Genomic DNA, 8,658 nt, shown 5'->3' with positions numbered 1-8,658 from the left:
GCTTACTGTGTGCCAGGCACTGTTCGAGGCACTGTACATATATTAATTCATTGAATACTCCCAACAATGCCGTGAGAAAGATACTATTATAATCCTTTTTTTTACATATGGGGAAAATATGACACAAGTTAAATGACGTTCCCTGAATCACACAGACAGTAAGTGACTGTGCCAGACACAAGCCCAGGCAGCCTGGCTCCATCCTAGGCCTTCACTCTCTGCACCGCTGCTGACTGGCACATTCCAGTGGGAACACAGCTGTAAGTGTGAATTACCCCTTGGCAAGCAAGGGGGCTAGTGCCACGTGAAAGCTTGAGGCCTTTTGTCAACTCTTACAACTATAATCTTTCTGACATGCAGACGTGTGCCTTTACTTGCATATGAAATCAAATACAGAAAAATAGAGTAATTAATGGTTGTTTATTCCAGGTATTTTCTAAATATTTGTTTTTTATTTTTCTTTCTAGTTGTGGAAAGAAATGGATTCTTTCCATGTAATCAATATAGATTATAATGAGAATCTCTTTAGAATCTGTCAAGAGTGATAATAGCCTTTCTACCTTAAAAAAAATACACACACACACACAAGCACGAAGTGCTTATGGCTTGCTGGTAGTGGGAATGAAGAAACGACAAATGGTGCAGTGTATCAGCACTTCAGTGTGTGCGCCCCCATAACTCAGAATAATCTGGAACAGTAATATCCCCTCACCTCCATTCCCACACTTCCCCACTCCCCAGAGGCGAAGGAAGGGAATATGAATGCTAAGGCTTATTTTATTTAAGCCATATAATGCACATCAGGTAGTGGAATTAATAAAAAGGAAGACAAAAATCAAACAATAAATAGATTTTAGGGCATTAGCTCAGTTCTATATGCTGCATTGTGTAATTACAAACCACATGGCTTCTCAGCAATTACATCATCATGAACAGGAAAAATTCCATTTCAGTGATTATTCTAAAGCTACAGTGGCAATCTAGTATTAATAACTCTGTACATGATTATGGAAAGTTAGTATTTATGGTTCAGTAAATACTAGACTTGTAGCTGGAGTTAAATTTTCATTTTCTGTATATTTAACATGCTACTGCCTTAACCTTCATCAGTGTGTTCCTTGTTCTCCAAAAGGTTCATAATCCCAATCAAACAAAGGCAGTAGGTAGTGCCACAGACCCCTGACAAATAAATGACATACAGCTTGACTTTAGGAGCAATGGGAGGGTATTCAGGGAGCCGGCTTTGCAGAGTTTCAGGGAGATGATATGTAATTGTGCCATCTTGAAAGCTCTGACAACTTGGTGAGGAAGAAAGAGTAGAAATGACTTCTGATACGATGAAATGGGCTGTGTTTGAATACAGGCAGAGCATGGGTGCCTGCTCTATGTGCCGATGGCAGCGTACCATGTCCTTTTTTCGAAGACAGAGAAATAAGACTTCTGTTCATCTGCGTTTTCGTTATCCTTTCCTGAATTGTCAGAAGCTTTCAGACAGCCTAAGACTCATATTCTGAACTTCAGGAGTGGCCAAAGTAAGGCTTCAGGCGAAATTTTGCTCCAGGGATATTGAACCATGAGAGAGTTCAGTTTAGATTTTTGTGTTTGGTCCAATTTTACCAGAGGGCCACTCTTTGATCACCACTGTGGTTAAGGCTGTATAATTCTGAGATTTTTCAAGTGCTGCTTGTGAAATGCCCCAGCTCTGCTAGGAAAACTGGGTCAAGCATAGCTTACGTTCCTCGTGGAAAGAATTTCATAGAAGCATTTATTTCTCTGTCATTTTTATGGAAAATCAAGGAAAGTACTTGCAATAATACAATTTCTTGCTGGAACTTATGGATGAGAAAAAATAACCATATTTCTCTATTAGCTTTCAGGTTATAATTTAAATTTTCGATGCAGCCAAAGAGCAATCAAACTACCTAATGCCATGCTCTCTGTGCTTCCACTACTCTTCATGACATACATACCTCCCCTAAGGTTCTTCTGTTTTACAGTTGTTTATCTCTCACATCTTCAGAATTTTAAGAGGGGTGGGAGATTGATACTGTCTACGCTGTCTTATTGCCTTCCACTGTGTCTTGAAAAGTGTCTCAGGACTTCTGTGTGTCCTTCAAAAGTGTTTCTCCTGTTGGTTTTTCTAGGAGTTGGGTCACTGGGATGTGCCAGAGTAGATAAGAGGACATTGAATTGGCTCCCTGGAGTAAAGAATCAGGGTGATAAATTGAACTATCAGCACCTACAGGACTGGGAATTACTTTCGATTTGTCTTATGTAGCTTGTTTAGCTGAATACACCTTTTATACCAATAGCACACTTTGCAAAAGACACTCACATGAGACATATGTAGTGCTGAAATATAAGAAGAGATCAGACTAAGTTCAAGCATTTTGAAATGGAATTGGTAGAAATCCCAGAAGATCTGGAGTAATAAAGTCTACAAAATGAGGAAAAGTTGATGCCATAGATTTAAGAGGATTAATGCTTTAGTTGTAAGAATCCATGGGCCTTGGAACTTGGCAATGTTGACAAGTATTGTGACCCGACTGGGTCATGTGCAGGGACCATAGCTTGAGTCAGAACCCAGGGTTAACTCATGTGGCTTAACCTTGTAGCAGGTGAGTAGAAGAAAAAGTAGAAAGTGTGGAATAATTCTCCATTGATCTCCGTGGCATGCTTTGACAGAGGGAGTTGCTGTCTGCTGGCTACTGGGAGAAACTGTCATACTGGTGGTAGATGATGAAGGGTTTTGCTAGCAATTGGCAGTCCACCCCACCTGGCCTGGTACTAAGTGCCCAGTGGTAAAGTATTCACAAGTAGAGAGTCTGAGCATGAGGGAATAAACACAGGCAGTTTGCCCTGGCAGACAACTGTGGGTGCTATCAAAGAAATTGTCATTCATTCATTTACCAAATACTTACTGATCATTTGGAATATACCAGGCACTATTCTAGATACTAGGGATATAGCAGTGAACAAAATAGAGAAAACCTCTTACATTCAAGTAGAGGGACATAGACTAAACAAAATAAGTAATATATTGAACAAGTTAGATAGTAAGTGCTATGAGAATAACAAGGCAGGAAAGACAGATAAGGATCATTGGGGGTAAGGTTGTAATTGTAAATAGGATGTTTGTAGATCCCCACCCTAAGAGGAACAGACATTGAGGGAAGTTTACTAAACAACGTTTACCTTTCGGTTTCTTGGCTTGAGGAGGAAATGAAAAATACTCAGCAGCAAGTTTTCTCCTTCCTGCTTATTATCTAGAACAAAGAGGATAACTAAAGAAATCATAAAAAAGGATCCAGGAAATTGGAGATTCTGAGGCTAGAGAGGAGAGTCATAACCAGGAATAAGAGGGAGTGAGTAGAAGAGACTGAACCAGAGGAAAAACTGAGCACAGGAGTGATATTTTTCCACAGTAGAGAAATCAGAATCTTCTGGAAGGGAAGCACATAAAAGGAAGAGAACCTCGCCTCCTGTCCTGTCCACACCCTCAGTGTGCAGGTCCTAGTGGTATCTCCAGCTGAACCTCTAATGTGTTAATGTAATATGCAGATCAGAGGAACAATCTGTGCTTTTCTTATCACAGTTTTCACTCCTTCTGCAGTATTTTACGAAGTTCAGTGTATCACAATTCAAGAAAGACAATGGCAAAACTGAGGTACATTCAGAAAAGCATGACCAGTGTGGTGAGTAGGATTGAAACCATATCATAAGAGGAATAGTGGAAAGAACTGGAGATGTTTAATCTATTGAGTAGAGTTAGGGGGCTCACCTGTTGGCTGGTTTCAGGAATTTCAAATTTTTTAATGGGAAAACATTTTCAATTTGTTTTTATGTGGCATCAGAGAAGAAAACACTAAATCCAACCCTGACAACAACAAAACAACTCTTCTCATGATCCTTTTCCAGAAGGGCCACCCTAATCCACACAGCCGTAACATCTGTCAGCTGTAGGGTTGGAGCTGAACTCTGTAGCAGAGGCTTCTATTCCCTCTAGAATAGGCCCTTAACTGGTCATTCTGCCTCTGACACGACACTACCTCTGGTAGTAAAAATATCAGTCTCCTAAGACATTTTGTTCCAGTTTTGAGAGATCTATGGATTTAGAGAATTTCCAGGTATTCATTTGAAATCTACATCCCAGAAATCTCTGCCATCTGATTCTGGTTTTCTTCTCTGGTGCCACATAAAACGAATTGAAAATGTTTTCCCATAAAAACTTTAAAATTCCATATATAATCCCATCAATTCTATATTTATATTATAAAATTTTTATTTAAAATGAAACTGTAATCTCAAACCATCTTATTTCTTGTGTAATATTTAATCAGTTATACATATATATCATAATTTGTCTTACTACTTTATTATTGATGGACGTTTAGGTAGGTTTTAATTTTTCACCATTATATGTTAAAAAGTCTTAAGATAGATTGCTAGTAATCACAAAATTTTAGCAACATAGGGATCTGTGATGGTTAATTTTATGTGTCAATTTGACTTGGCTAAAGGATGCCCAGATAGGTGGTAAAACACTATTTCTGGGTGTATCTGTGAGGGTGCTTCAGGAAAAGATTTATTAACAGTGGCATTGGTAGACTGAGTAAAGAAGATACATCCTCACCAGTGTGTGTGTGCATTACCCAATCCATTGAGGGCCTGAATAGAACAAAACGGTAGAGGAAGGGCAAATTTGCTTTCTATCTTTTTGAGCTACCCTGGGACATTGGCGTGTCTGGTTCTCAGGCCTTTGAACTCTGGAACTTACAGTGGCAGTGGCACCCTCTGGTTCCCCCAACCTGTTCTCAGGCCTTCAGGCTCAGTGGAAGTTATACTATCAGTTCTCCTGAGTCTCAGGCCTTTAGACTCAGACTTAGTTACATCAATGGCTTTCCTGATTCTCCAGCTTACAGATGGCAGACTGTGGGACCTTTTTGCCTCCATAAGGTGTAAGCCAATTCCCATGATAAATCTCCTAATATATATTACATATATACACGCACATAATGTATATTCATATATTTTATATATGTATATTCTATTGGCTATGTTTCTCTAGAGAACTCTAATATAGAATCTTAGTGGTTCTAGATCCTTTGCATTACCATATAAATTTTTAGAATTATTGTCAATGTCTTCAAAAAGGCCCATGAGATTTTTATTTAGTCTATAGATAATTTGGGGTTGAGTAGACATCTTAACAGTATTGAGGTCTTATTCCACGCATGCAGTTTAGGTCTTCATTTATTGAGATCACCATACTTTTTAAAGCTTCAATATCATTTTCTACGCTTCACTCTCTGTCCAATTACTCCTTTCCCACAATCCTGGCAACAGGCAAAAGGAGAATTTTACCCAATCTGGAAACTTTTTCTCCTTTCATGTTCCAAGGATTTCTAACACCAGCAGTAAATTAGACAAGGTGTTTTGAAGATCCCAGGTTACCAAAATTTTATCCCTCAGGAGATTAAGTTCCCATTAGAGGGTTTCTGGAAATAGCAGAAGTATTCTAAATCAAGGGGAGTAAGTAAGAGAAAGAACAAAAGGAACAGAGGAAAGTCATTATGCAAATATACGGGCATTTAAGGCTATTCTGCCCTGAGGACATGATGTCAAATATCTAGTCAATTATCTGAGTGAACAGATTGAGAATTTTTTGATACTTCCTGTACATTCCTGTTCTTACTTAAATGTTGAGCTGCTCTGTGGTTTCCAAAAGGCCCTGTAATGTCAACTCTCTATAATAGTAACTTTAATAGATCTCAATATTTCTGCTCCAATCACATTGTTCTCAGTGACCAGTGCTTTTCTCATACTACTTAAATCCAAACTTGTTTTGTTACCTACATTTAGAGAATTTGGGGAGTATTTCTCCGTACCTTGACTTTTCAGTTTTTATTCAGAGGAAATCTTACTTCAAATTAGCTGTTGGGGCTGTACAGCTGTGATTTTTTTTTTAGAAATTGCATCATAGATAGACGCAGTTTTTTCTAGCATTAGGTTTAGTGCTTTTAAAATGTAAGTTTATTAAGTGGCAATGGGCCTATAGATTAGTTTAGCTGCTTATTCTTATTGAGGCTATAAAACTGATGCACAGTCTTCTCCAGTATGAAGATTGTTTATTGCTTTATACATGGCCAGGATGGAGGAACTTTTAGTGCTGCCCAGAATTACAAGCCTCATAATAGACTTGCTAATATTCTCATACTTTTGATAGAACTCAAAAGAAAGGTTTTGAGATTTAGTTGTTTGCTTGTTGTGTCCTTTATGCATGAAAATTAAAATGAAACCCATACACACTTTTTCCAATTGGGAAGGAGTTATATTTCATATCTCTAATGTGAAACTGTGAAACGTGTTTTCATTTTGGCTAGCAGTAAACCACGGTAGACTGAATGAGCTGGGTCTGGGTTGGAAAACCCAAGTTCCTTAGTCCTTCATGGCCTCCCCTTGGTGAATTGCGTAACTTAGGCCAACCTAACAAGTTTCATAAGATTTGCCAGGTCACATGGGATTTTCATACTTTGTACTGATTGGGAGATGATAGTGGTTTCTGTCCTAGGTGCCTTAGGGATTTTTAAAATGTGTATCAAACAAAAACTATATGAAGACATTTTGTGACAAAGAGGTAGAAGCCAGAAACTGGTGGACAGGAATAGGGAGATTTAGTACAAAAGGTAAATGACATTTGCAATCTTGAAGTAGGATTTTTAGAAACAGCAGAAGTAGTTTAGGCACTCTAACACACTGAAATGTGATAGTTCATTTTCTGGTTATTCAGGAGGGAAACAGAATGCGCCAGATACGGTAATTTCTCTGCCTGAAGTGCCTTGTGACTTTATTATACTAGAAGTTTATTTTTCTCTTTCCTCATTTTCCTTATTCCTTCTTAAAAATATAATTAAATTTTTGGCCCAATTGGAACAATGGTCTAATTTTGTGAATTATTCTGATTTTTTAATATATTAAGAGAGTTTAAAATGTTTTCTTGTAAGTATAAAACATAAACTATCAAAATTATTTCATGAATTGTATAAAATTTGATTATCTAAATAAAGTCATCTGCTTTATAGAAAAGACCATAGAGTATGAAGTGCCAGAGAGTACACTTTCCTTCTCTTTTTTCACAAGCTAGTGAGCTCCCACGTTTCGAGAGTACTGGACGTGTGTTTATTCTGCAGTTGACAGAGGAAAGGGAGAAGGCCTGTGCTAAAAATGTTTCCCTGGGCCTAGCGTAGCGTGAGAAAGCCTGCCATGGTCAGTGGCTCTTTCGTTTGTTTTCTGACATAGTCATTATAAAGGGGAAGGGCTCGATTCCAGGACTCTGGCTCCAAGGGAACAATTATCCAAAGACTCTTGAGCATTTCCATTTCTAGTTAGGTAGCACAAAATATTGATCTCTGATTAATATTCAGGGGACAAGTTTCTCCAGCAATCTCTTGCAGTCACTGCTGTTTTGGGGGCTCCAGGACCACCCTAAGGCTTGATGATTAATTAGAAGGATTCACAGGACTCAGAAATACTGTCTTGCTCCTGGTTATAGCTTATTACGGTGAAAGGACACAGATCAATATCAACAAGGGGAAAAGGCACATGGGCAAATTCCAGTAGAAACCAGATGTAAGCTTCCAGGTGTCCCCTCCCAACGGAGTCGTATGGAGATGTGCTTAGTTCCCCCAGCAGTGATGTGTGACAACATGTGTAAAGTGTTGACACCCAGAAAAGCTTACTGGAGGCTTGGTGTCCAGGGTAAGTCATACAGGTTTGGAGCGCCCATATGACTGACCTTAGCTACTTAGTGTCTGGCTGCTCACTTACCCTCCTACTCCTACCCAGAGACCAAACTAATACAAAATATCCCAGGGCCTCAAGAATACAAAAGCAGTCACCACAGTCATTGTTAGCATAAGCTATCTGCTCAAACTGATACAGGGTAGGCTAAGTGGCCTCAGGAATACAAAACCAAAGTATTCCAAAAGGTCAGAGGTTCTCCCAAGAGCAAGACAGGGGCCAGTGCTCCTGAAGACAGACCTTACTTTGGAATATATAGGATTGGAGCAACAAAGTCCTGATGAATTTACCCTCTACTGCACAATTTCCAACCTGAAATTGCTGAAAGACCAGTGTCACAGACTAATCACAAAGCCAAACCCAACAGAATAGAGGTTCAACTTAGAGTTAAGATTTGGGGTAGGGTCAGTGTCTAGTCATCCTCCCACCCCCAATTTCTTAATCTTCAATTCTGTTTTCTCTTTTTTCTTCAATCCTAAACTATCTTCCTTCACATCAAGGCAGCATATCTCCTTTCTTCCTGGCTATCTGAAATAATGGTTGCTTTATTTTAGTCATAACCAACCCATAAGAAGACAGAGATAATTTTAATGTATATTTTTCATTATTGGGATGTTGTAAGTATAACTTAAATACACAGCTGGAAATACTTTCTTTCCCCTGCATGGGAAAATGTAACAGTGGAAGGGAGGCTTAGCATGACCAGCTCCATTTTCCTTCTGATACCCTGTAGTAATATCCTTTAGGTTAATAGCTTCTGCTTAACTCTGCATGTAGGGCAGCTAATTATAGGAAGAGTTTAGTTTTAGTTCAACTCTAGAAGAAAGATAATAACCATCCTTTCCCCAAAACTAACTC

Source organism: Eulemur rufifrons, chromosome 2 (genome assembly GCF_041146395.1).
Source record: "Eulemur rufifrons isolate Redbay chromosome 2, OSU_ERuf_1, whole genome shotgun sequence".
NCBI classification, from domain to species: Eukaryota; Metazoa; Chordata; class Mammalia; order Primates; family Lemuridae; genus Eulemur; species Eulemur rufifrons.
The sequence above is the reverse complement of the archived record's forward strand: the minus strand, read 5'-3'. Positions refer to the sequence as shown.